This window comes from Paramisgurnus dabryanus, chromosome 4 (genome assembly GCF_030506205.2).
Source record: "Paramisgurnus dabryanus chromosome 4, PD_genome_1.1, whole genome shotgun sequence".
NCBI lineage: Eukaryota > Metazoa > Chordata > Actinopteri > Cypriniformes > Cobitidae > Paramisgurnus > Paramisgurnus dabryanus.
Window position 1 is genome coordinate 27138350 of NC_133340.1, and position 10760 is coordinate 27149109.

Consider the following 10760-nt stretch of genomic DNA (forward strand, 5'->3'; position numbering starts at 1 on the left):
CACCATATGTCTGTCTGTCTGTCTGTCTGTCTGTCTGTCTGTCTGTCTGTCTGTCTATCTATCTATCTATCTATCTATCTGTATATCTGTGTATCTATCTATCTGTCTATATATCTATCTATCTATCTGTCTGTCTGTCTGTCTGTCTGTCTGTCTGTCTATCCCATCTATCTGTTTGTCTGCCTGTCTTGATTGTCTATCCTATCTGTCTATCTATCCCATATATATATATATATATATATATATATATATATATATATATATATATATATATATATATATATATATATATATATATATATATATATATATGTCTACCTATATGTCTGTCTGTCTATCTGTCTATCCCACATATATGTCTACCTATCTGTCTGTCTGCCTATCTACCGTATCTGTCTATCTATCCCATCTGTCTGTCTGTCCTTTCCAATCCTATCTGTCTGCCTGTCTGTCTACCCCATCTATCTTTCTACCTGTATGTCTGTCTGTCTGTCTGTCTATCCTATCTGTCTGTCTGTCCTATCCTATTATATCTTTCTGTCTGTCTGTCTATTCTATGTGTCTATCTATCCTATCTGGCTGTCTGAAATTCGTAGAAAAACGCGCTCCTGTGGCAAATATGAAATGATCACAGTTTATTTAATTACCTCATTTATCAATCAAAATTTGTGGCATTATTCTAATCACTATGACAAAAAAAAATTAAAGGACATTTCTTATAGGTAAGTTCTTTACAAATTTAGAGTCACTAGAAACTTGACTTTGTGACAATTTACATGGCTATAAAATATACTTTTTTAAGAAGAAAAAAAACGAAGATTATATTTTGGAAGTGGCTCGGTTTACCTAAAATCCTACTACAGAATAAGAGGAAAAGATGTATTCTGGTATTTTACATATATTTCGTAAACTGATGTCTAAGATATTGCATCAGAGTGGGTGAAAAATGCTGGTGGGGATGAATTTGCATAACACTTTCAACACATTGCACTTAGGTAGGTGAATTCAGGTGCTGTTTACCTGTTAGTGCTGAAGTTAGGTTAATTCTAGGCTGTCAGTTCTTGAGTAGACCCACATGTTGGGGGTGAAAACTTCTCCTGGCCTTTGTCTGTCCGTTGACTGGAAAATGCATGGTAGGAAAATACGAGGCTAGCAAGGATCTTGTTGTAGTCTTCAATGCTATCCCGATGATATTTAGGAAATTCTAAATAACAAGATACTCAGAGATGATTGAATCTGACTCCATAATTGCCGAGATACATGTTTTATTTTGTATTTTTTTTTGTTTTGTTGATGAGTACAGTAGAGTGAAAGGCACATAAATAATAAGGTGAGGGAAGGACAGAGATGGAGGTTTTTCTCTAAAATCTACAACCATCTTAGTAGAAGAATTTCACACCAGGATGTTAGATCTGCACTAGGAAGCAGGTGTTCAACATGCCGCCTGTAAGCAGACCCATCACTCTTCATTATCAATGCCAAAGAGGGTTCGGCCTTTTTAGAAACATACTTAGAATCAAATCATTGCACATCAGATTTATTTATAAAGCACCTTTTACAATGCACATCAAGACAGCTTTACAAAAAATATTATCTTCCTAAATTACACAAAGTCCAGCAAGCTGAAAAGGTAGCATCAAAATAGACTTAGTGTTTATGAAGATATAGAAGTGTAAATGAAGTGTAAAATGCTTTTCATGTGTACGTCACTTTGGACATAAACACAACCTAAATAAATAAAGTAAACCTCACTATCTATCCATCTGTCTGTCTGTCTGTCTGTCTGTCTGTCTGTCTGTCTACCCAATCCTGTCTGTCTGTCTATTCATCTGTCTGTCTACCCTATCCTATCCTGTCTTTCTGTATGTATGTCTGTCTATCCTTCTGTCCATCCGTCTGTCCATCTGCCCGTCTCTCTTTCTATCCTATCTGTCTATATATCCCATCTGTCTACCTATCTATTCATCTGTCTGTCTGTCTGTCTGTCCATCCAATCCTATCCCCTATCCTGTCTGTCTGTATGTCTTTCTATCCGCCCGTCTGTCTCTCTATCCTTCCATCCATTTGTCCATCTGTTTATCCTATCTGTCTATATGTGCCATCTGTCTATATATCCATATATCTACCTATCTATTCTTCTGTCTACCTATCCTGTCTGTCTGCATGTCTGTCTGTCTGTATATCCTTCTGTCTTTCTGTCTATCCTCCCATCCATTTGTCTATTCTATCTGTCTATATATCCCATCTGTCTATATATCCCATCTATCTACCTACCTACCTATCTGTCCGTCTGTCTGTCTGTCTGTCTATCCTTACATCCATCTGTCTATCCTATCGGCCTATATATCCCATCTGTCTACATATCCATATGTCTGTCTACCCTATCATAACCCGTCTGTCTGTCTGTCTATTCGTCTGTCTGTTTCTCTATCCTTCCATCCAATCATTCGTCTATCTATCCTATTTGTTTATATATCCTATCTGTCCATATATACCCATCTATCTACCTATCTATCCTTATGTCTACCTATCCTGTCTGTCTGTCTATTCGTCTGTCTGTTTCTCTATCCTTCCATCCAATCATTCGTCTATCTATCCTATTTGTTTATATATCCTATCTGTCCATATATACCCATCTATCTACCTATCTATCCTTATGTCTACCTATCCTGTCTGTCTGTCTGTCTGTCTATCTTTCTGTCTCTCTATCCTTCCATCCATCTGTAAATCATATCTGTCTATATATCCCATCTATGTATATATACCCATCTATCTACCTATCTATCCTTCTGTCTACCTATCCTGTATGTCTGCATGTCTGTCTGTCAATCTTTCTGTCTGTCTATCCTTCCATCCATCTATCTGTCCATTTGTATATCCTATCTATAAATCCCATCTATGTTTATATCTTATCTATCTACCTATCTATCCTTCTGTCTGTCTATCCGATCTCTCTGTCTGTCTATCTATCTATATGTCTGTCTGTCTGCATGTCTGTCTATCATATCTGTCTATATATCCCATCTATGTTTATATCTTATCTATCTACCTATCTATCCTTCTGTCTGTCTATCCGATCTCTCTGTCTGTCTATCTATCTATATGTCTGTCTGTCTGCATGTCTGTCTATCATATCTGTCTATATATCCCATCTATCTACCTACCTACCTACCTATCTGTCCGTCTGTCTGTCTGTCTGTCTGTCTATCCTTCCATCCATCTGTCCATTTGTGTATCCTAACTATCTATAAATCCCATCTGTTTATATATCCATATGTCTGTCTACCCTATCATATCATGTTTTTCTGTACATCTGTCTGTCTGTCTATGCTACAGTCAATTTCTCCATCTATCTATCTATCTATCTATCTATCTATCTATCTATCTATCTATCTATCTATCTATCTATCTATCTATCTATCTATCTATCTATCTATCTATCTTTTCCATCGATATATCCTATCTATCTTTCACATCGATATATCTTATGTATCTATCTGCCTGTTTGTCCGTCCGTCCGTCTGTCTATCCAATCTGTCTATATATCTTATCTGTCTATATATCCCATCAACCTACCTACCTACCTACCTACCTACCTACCTACCTATCTGTTCGTCTGTCTGTCTGTCAGTCATACAGTCTGATGTGAAGAATGCATCACATAACTTGTCTTACGCAAGATCTCTCGCATCGCATATCTTCTGACAAGCAGCAGAAAAATATCCAAACAAGAAAGAAAAGTGTTCACCCAGGTTTAGAAGAGCTGTCTGGAAATCCCAATAACCATTATCACTGGTGCCGGAGAGCAGAGCAGACATTTGCAGAGCTTCTGTACAGAAACGCAGAGGTGTTTCTTCACATTCTTCAGATCCTTTGACAGATGGGGTTTAACACAGGCACATGGGCCGACGCCGTGAGATTACGGTTTTAAAATACAAGGTCACTGAACAAAGGATCTTTTGCGGTTCAGATGCTGTAGAATTTTGTGCAAGCCCAAGCAGTGGTATCTGCTGACCTGGTAACCCTGCAGGCGGGTTTGTCGAAGGTCAGGCCAGGGGTCATGATCTATTTTGACAATGCACAATAAAAAAGCCTCTCAGGTGGGTTTTGTGACCACTGAGCTCAAGGTGATTGATGTATAGACCTGTAGATCATTGGCTTTTTGGGATCAAGATATCAATGTTCTGAAGAAGAACGGAGACGGCACTTAATAGGGTTAGTGATTAGTTGAGAATGTCAGTGAAGAGCACGCTAATTGTTTTGCAAATTGTTTGGGGAATAGTCCTGGTTTTCAGGCTGTGGAAAGAATCTATTAGCATCCGTCTCACAGATCACAGATGATTGGTTGGGTGAAGACATTAGTGAGTGTCTTGATAATAATGGTGCAAATTGTTTGATGTTCCCATAGCTAATTTGGTAGAGAATTACGTTTGCAACATAAATGTTACGGGTTTGAACCCAGGGAACAAAATGTATAGCTTGCATGCTCATAGTGTGGCTGTTAAACTACACATGGCAAATAAAGCAATGAAAACAATTTCTGTTTCTCTTTATCTGAAGCGACTGCTTATGCAGCGCCCCCTTCACAAAGTGCCCTTCAAGGGTGCAAATATGCATTTGAAATTAACAGACATCATCCAACAATGTTCCCTTGTAGTTGATGTATGTGATTAAATCCTCTCCTGGTTTAGCTGAACAAAGTGTAATGATGAAAAGGTTTACTTGCAAAAGGCCGGTAAGAAGTTTACAGTCTTGATCTCTTTAATAAGGTCATCGCAACACAGAGTCAAAGCAGCTCTGCATTTCATCTTACCATAGGACAGCGGTCTTAGCCGCTGGTTTGAAGTTTCTGTCTATATCCAGAATAAGATGAGTCACGTCATGATCAAATATCCCAAAGCAGCAAAAGGGGCAAAAACGATATGCATATTTTATCACGCTGTAGCGATGATCAAGAGCCTCGCCTTTCCCTGATGGTACAAGTGACGTGTGCTGTTTGTATTATGGGAGTTCTCGGTTTCGCCTCGGATTATTGACGCCTCCCAAAATGATAAATAAAGTGCGAGTTCCTCGTTTCCTCACCTGCTATCTGTTAAGCAGGCCCCTGCGGTATACATTCGCAGTGGAAAACGCACACAGGCTGAGATAAAAGAGACAAACTCAAGGCAGAAATAGAACAGTTTACATTTTATAGGATCTGATTCTCAGTCAGGGGAGTTTATGTTCAGAAAGATTGCGGTGAAGCTGCACATACCTTCATTAATATAAGAGATGATTCCTGCATCTGTGGTTCTGTATATAGACACCATTGTCTTTTAACTCTTTCACAACATTTCAATATTTTCGAAAATTGTGTCATATCTACAGCAGCATCAAAACTTTTCGACACAATCACATGGCAATTCGTTACTTCTTTTAAGAAGTGGCTAATTCTTAAGATCTCATTCGTATGTTTTATGATCTGCTTTCGCCTCTGACGTTGGGTTTGGGTGGTGCTTAATTCATGTTTTTTTGTTGTTGTGTAATTAGTGTTATACTACTCGAGAACAGTCTCAAGACCATTGTTTGATTGTCTTGGTTTTGTCTCGACTGACTTTGGTGTTTGGTCTTAGACTTAGTGGTCTTGGGATTATATTTCAAGACCACAATGGTGAGTATTACACTAAATTGCTGGCGCAATGTCTGATTTGTGTGTTAACATCATTAATACGATTGAATGTAAAACGTGTGGCTTTGAAAGGAATCATTGACTTATTTCTTACTTATTTTTTTTACTTGATTGCCTAAAAAGAAAATCTGTTAACACATGAATACAAAGGTCAACAATATTCAATATTATATTCAAAGTCTTGGTCTTGTCTTTGTCATGACTTTGGTCTTTTCGACTGTTCTGTTTCTTTTGTTTTGTTGTGTGTGTGTGTGTTTTGTGTTTTGACAGCTCTCACGTGCGCGTCTGCCACCGGAGCGATCTCATCAGCACTGATTTCATTCACCTGCGACATCACCTGTTTCTCATTTGTCTCCCCATTCGTTTGGTATTTAAACCCTCTGTGTTTTGTGTTCCGTGCGAGTTCGTCAATGTTATGTTGATCCAGTCTTGTCTTGTCGTCTTCGCCGCCTTTGTTGGAATTAATTAGTTTTTGACCTTTTTGTATTTTTTGTCATTTTTTGCTCTGCCTGCTCTGTCTGCTTTCTATCGTTCCCCTCTCTTTAGGACATCAGCACCTCCGCTCTCCTCCGCTGTTGTGGATATTTTTACCTCTCTCTGCCCTGCCGGTCTTTTGCCCTGCTGTCTCTTGTGTGTGGTCGTGGCTCTGTTGCACTGTGTGAGCTCCTCTTCGCCGCCCTGCTGCATCTACCGGACTACATGCTGTGCGCTGTCCAGAGTACTGGTATTCCTGCTGCCCAGTAGCACTGTGGTGGACCGTTTTGGTGTCCCGCCCTCAGCCGGCTGTACTGCCGGGTTGTCATCACTCATCTCCCCGATTCGAATTGGTGGTTCCCTACATCGTGCAGGGCGCGCAATCTCCAGTGCACGTCTGTGACTTCAATCATCGACCTTTTCTCAGCGGCAGTGAGCCTTGGACTATTTCCTGACTATTGTGACCAGCAGAGCAGTGGATTGAGTTCCCGAGTGTGTTTCCAGTATTTTTCTCCATGGCTAGCCCAGTGGTTTTTCTCTGTCTATAATTTTGTCTTTATTAAACTTTGAGTTATCTGCAGTTGGATCCTTGCCTCTGTGTGTTCATCATCACGTCCTGACAGACGAACTCGCCACAGATGGATCCAGCGGATGCTGACAACGTACGCTCTGCTCTGGCACAACAGGGGGCATGGCTGGGGCAGCAGGATGCTCAGCTTTCTACCACTTCACGGGAGGTGGAACGCCTTGCCGCTCGGGTTTCCGATCTCAACTCTCAGCTTGAACGCATGCGGTTGGAGGGTTCCATTCCTCACCGTTCATCTGATCCTGAGCCCCATGTCACCAATCCACCCACATATGAAGGAGATCCTAATGCCTGCCGGTCATTTTTGTCCCAGTGCTCATTGATTTTTTCTCTCCAACCCCGCAGATACGCCGCGGAAGAGACGCAAATGGCATACGTCATCACTCTGCTGACCGGCAGGGCTAGAGAGTGGGCTACGGCGGTCTGGGATGCCCGAGCTCCGTTTTGTCAGACTTTTGAGGATTTCCGTTCAGAGATGCTGAAATTATTCGATCGGTCAGCACAGGGAGAAGCGGCTGCAGCTCATCTGGTCCGTCTGGTGCAAGGTAATCACACTGTCACGAATTACTCCATACAATTCCAGACGTTAGCGGCGGTGTGTGGTTGGAATGAGACGGCACTTCGAGCTCAGTTTGTAGAGGGATTAAAGGACGAGATTCAAGACGAGATTGCTACTCATGATCTTCCACGCTCCCTCGATGGTCTTATTGAGCTCTCTCTGCGTATTGAGAATCGTCTTCTGCATCGTCGCCACCGCCGCTCATTACGTCATCGTGCTCTGCAGGACGAAGCGGCCGATTCATCTTCATCTGTTCCTTCCCCTGTGCTGAGTGAACCTATGCAGCTTGGAAGAATGAAGTTGACATCTAAGGAGAGAGAGCGGAGGTTGCTTAATGGATTATGCTTGTATTGTGGCAAACCGGGACATCAGGCACGGAACTGTTCACTAAAAGACAATGCCCATCGGTGAATCCAGGAGTCCTGGTGGGCACGGCCACTCATGAAATCTCCTCGGTTTCTAGCACTCTTCTTCCAGTCCTTTTATCCTTTAATGGTAAGGAACATTCCTCGCGAGCTCTTCTCGACTCCGGAGCGGAGGGCAATTTTTTGGATTTCGATCTGGCACGAAAGTGGGGAGTTCCTGCCATTCCTCTCAAGGTCCCGTTAACTGTATGGACTCTGAAGGGAAAGCAGACAGCACAGGTTACCCATTGCACTGCACCCATTATTTTGCACATATCTGGTAATCATCGTGAGGAGATTGTGCTGTACCTCCTGCATGATTCTCTTTCTCCCGTTATTTTGGGCCATGCATGGTTGGCACAGCACAATCCTCACGTTGATTGGCAGCGTAATGTTATTTTAGCTTGGTCACAGTCTTGTCATGCGTCATGTCTTGGGTCTGCTCCTTCTGGTTCTGTTCTTTCTGTTTCTCAGGTTTCGACGGTCGATCTGACCGGGGTCCCGGCGGAGTATGCTGATCTATCTCTGGTTTTCAGTAAAGCCCGGGCCACCTCCCTGCCTCCCCATCGGCCCTATGACTGTGCTATTGAGCTTCTCCCAGGCACTTCTCCACCTAAAGGTAGACTTTATTCTCTATCTGGTCCTGAAAGGGAGGCTATGGACAGTTATATCAATGATTGTTTGCGTGCTCGTCTCATTCGTCCCTCTTCCTCTCCCGCTGGAGCTGGATTTTTTTTTGTGAAAAAGAAGGACGGCTCCTTACGTCCATGCATTGATTATAGAGGTTTAAATGACATTACTGTTAAAAACAGATACCCCTTACCTTTAATGTCTACTGCCTTTGAGCTTTTGCAAGGAGCGCGTTTCTTCACCAAGCTAGATCTGCGCAACGCTTATCACTTGGTACGCATCAGAGAGGGCGATGAGTGGAAGACGGCATTTAATACCCCTTCCGGACACTTCGAATATTCCGTTCTGCCGTTCGGTCTCACGAACGCTCCATCCGTCTTCCAGGCTCTGGTTAACGACGTGTTGAGAGACATGATAAACAGGTTTGTCTTTGTGTACCTGGATGACATTCTCATCTTTTCCCCTTCTATGCAGGCACACACTTAGCATGTTCGCAGGGTCTTACAATGCTTGCTTGAGAATCAGCTTTATGTTAAGGCGGAGAAGTGCGAGTTTCATAGGAAGTCGGTTTCGTTCCTGGGTTTTGTCATTGCCGTAGGGGAGATTTGTCCTGATCTAGCTAAGATCAAAGCGGTCGTCGAGTGGCCAACCCCCGACTCGCGTAAGGAGGTTCAACGATTTCTGGGTTTTGCTAATTTTTATCGGCGATTCATCAGAAATTTCGGTCAGATTGCTAAACCTCTTACAGCCCTCACTTCCTCTAAGGAGAGTTTTTGCTGGAACAGGGAAGCTCAGGAAGCCTTTGATATGTTAAAGTCCCGGTTTATCACTGCACCTGTGCTTTCTATTCCAGATCCTACGGCTCAGTTTATTGTTGAGGTGGATGCATCGGATGTCGGGGTAGGCGCCGTTTTGTCCCAGCGGTCCTCTAAGGACGGGAAAGTGCATCCGTGTGCCTTTTTCTCCCACCGGTTAAGCCCTGCTGAACGAAATTACGACGTAGGTAATCGGGAGTTGCTGGTCGTCAGACTGGCTTTGGGCGAATGGCGTCACTGGTTGGAGGGTGCCTCGGAACCTTTCCTGGTCTGGACGGATCACAAGAACCTAGAATACATCCGTTCAGCCAGGAGATTAACTTCACGACAGGCTCGCTGGGCACTCTTCTTTGACCGATTTAACTTCACCCTCTCGTACCGGCCGGGTTCTAAGAACACTAAGACCGATGCTCTCTCTCGCTTGTTCGATGGTGGGTGCTCTCCGCTGGGGAATCGAGCAGCGGGTGAGGGAGGCCGGCCGAGAGGGGGAAGTGCCAGATGGGTGTCCGGCGGGTCGGTTGTGGGTTCCTGATACGCTCCGTTCCGAGGTCATCCGGTGGGTCCATGAGTCCAAGTTTGTTTGTCATCCTGGAGTTCGGAGATCGTTGGCTACCGTCCGTCGACGATTTTGGTAGCCTTCTATGGCATCAGATGTCAGACAGTTTGTATTAGCCTGTCAGGTGTGTGCTCGTAATAAGACTTCTCATCAAGCCCCCGTTGGTCTGTTAAAGTCCCTTTCTGTTCCCTCCCGCCCCTGGTCACATTTAGCCGTAGATTTTGTTACCGGCTTACCCAATTCTAAAGGTAACACTGTCGTTTTGACTGTGGTGGACCGTTTTTCCAAGGCGGTTCATTTTATTCCCCTCCCCAAGTTGCCCTCTGCCAAGGAAACGGCCCAGATATTGATTGAACACGTCTTTCGTTTACATGGTCTGCCCTCTGACGTGGTATCTGATAGGGGTCCTCAGTTTATTTCCCGTTTTTGGCAAGAGTTCTGTAGACAGATTGGCGCTACCGCCAGCTTATCTTCAGGTTATCATCCTCAGACCAACGGGCAATGTGAACGGGCTAATCAGGATCTCGGTCGTGCGCTCCGCTGTCTGACATCTCAATTTCCGAGTTCCTGGTGCCAACAGCTTCCCTGGGTTGAATATGCTCATAATTCCCTTCCTGTTTCTTCTACCAACATGTCCCCTTTCGAGGCTTCGATGGGTTTTCAGCCACCTTTGTTCCCATCACAAGAATCCTATGCGGCGGTTCCGTCTGCTCTAGCCTTTGTTCAACGCTGCAAACGCACTTGGAACAGAGCTAGAACAGTGTTAATTCAGACAGCCAGACGAACCAAAGCCGCGGCCGATCGACACCGTCGACCTGCGCCCCATTATATTTGTGGGCAGAAGGTATGGCTTTCCTCCAAGGATCTGCCTCTCCGAGAGCATTCTCGTAAATTGACTCCTCGGTTCTTTGGTCCATACAGTATCATTAAGGTCGTTAGTCCGGTGGCGGTTAAGCTCAGATTGCCTCCTGCTCTCGGTCGGATTCACCCTGTTTTCCATGTGTCCAAGGTTAAGCCTGTATTCTTTTCCCGTATTAATCCTGTTCCCTCTGCTCCTGCTCCCCCCAT